Source organism: Eimeria mitis, genomic scaffold, assembly GCF_000499745.2.
Source record: "Eimeria mitis Houghton genomic scaffold, Emh_scaff776, whole genome shotgun sequence".
Classification (NCBI taxonomy): Eukaryota; Apicomplexa; class Conoidasida; order Eucoccidiorida; family Eimeriidae; genus Eimeria; species Eimeria mitis.
In genome coordinates, this window is record NW_013575697.1 from 2,216 (window position 1) to 2,445 (window position 230).

The 230-nt window shown below is 50.0% G+C and overlaps 1 protein-coding gene across 1 annotated transcript in view; it reads left to right on the top strand.

Moving 5' to 3' along the window:
* EMH_0021940 (uncharacterized protein) overlaps positions 1-230 on the top strand; it is a gene marked incomplete at both ends in the record, with an annotated part of 2,229 nt that overhangs the window by 184 nt on the left and 1,815 nt on the right. The gene's annotated exons all lie outside the window — the stretch shown is intronic.

Below are 230 nucleotides of genomic sequence, written 5' to 3' on the forward strand. Positions count from 1 at the left end.
GTTTGTGTTGTATATAGGGTTATTCATATAGAGTATTACACTGCCGTGATTTGCCTCTTGAGGAGGAGACCCTTGTATATGGAGACAAAGAGAGACAGTTGGCGATGCTGCGGGATATATTGTTGACGGACGACGGAGACAGAAGCCTAGACGACGATGAGGATGAGGGTTTATATCTCCCCTCTGACCACCAGCAGCAGCAGCAGCAGCAGCAGCAGCAGCAGCAGCAG